The sequence below is a fragment of the Elaeis guineensis genome, chromosome 4 (assembly GCF_000442705.2).
Source record: "Elaeis guineensis isolate ETL-2024a chromosome 4, EG11, whole genome shotgun sequence".
Taxonomy (NCBI): Eukaryota; Viridiplantae; Streptophyta; class Magnoliopsida; order Arecales; family Arecaceae; genus Elaeis; species Elaeis guineensis.
Genome location: NC_025996.2, coordinates 13,995,282 through 13,995,657, shown reverse-complemented (window position 1 = coordinate 13,995,657; position 376 = coordinate 13,995,282). Strand labels below are relative to the sequence as shown.

The 376-nt window shown below is 34.6% G+C and overlaps 1 protein-coding gene across 1 annotated transcript in view; it reads right to left on the bottom strand.

The window, feature by feature from the left end:
- Positions 1 to 249: 249 nt before the first annotated feature.
- LOC105043788 (phospho-2-dehydro-3-deoxyheptonate aldolase 2, chloroplastic) overlaps positions 250 to 376 on the bottom strand; it is a 10,554-nt gene continuing 10,427 nt past the window's right edge. Inside the window, exon 5 of the mRNA XM_010921487.4 lies at positions 250 to 376. This exon is cut by the window's right edge and continues 481 nt beyond it. The gene's annotated coding sequence lies outside the window, so the exon portion shown is untranslated.

Genomic DNA, 376 nt, shown 5'->3' with positions numbered 1-376 from the left:
CTGCTGAAGCAATCAAAACAAGATGCAAGTTATATTTTCCGATTTTTTTGTCCCTTATTTTCTTCTTCCATCTTTATTTCTTTCCCTTTATTTCTTCTTCCGTCTTGTATTCTTTTCTATTTCTTTTCTCTGTTTTCTTCTTTGCTTCCAACTTTTTTTTAATTTTTTTGCTACAAGGGAATCAATGATCAATGAAACAAGTGATGCAGACAACCGTCCTGCTTCAATACTACAGTATGCTCAAAAGCATTAACATGGTAATATTTTGCTGGCATTGCTCCAAAACCAGATAGCCCTTAGATTTTACAAATATAATTGCACAGCATTGGTGAGATTGATGGTTAATGCAACTCAGACCAAACCAGACGCTAGCGAA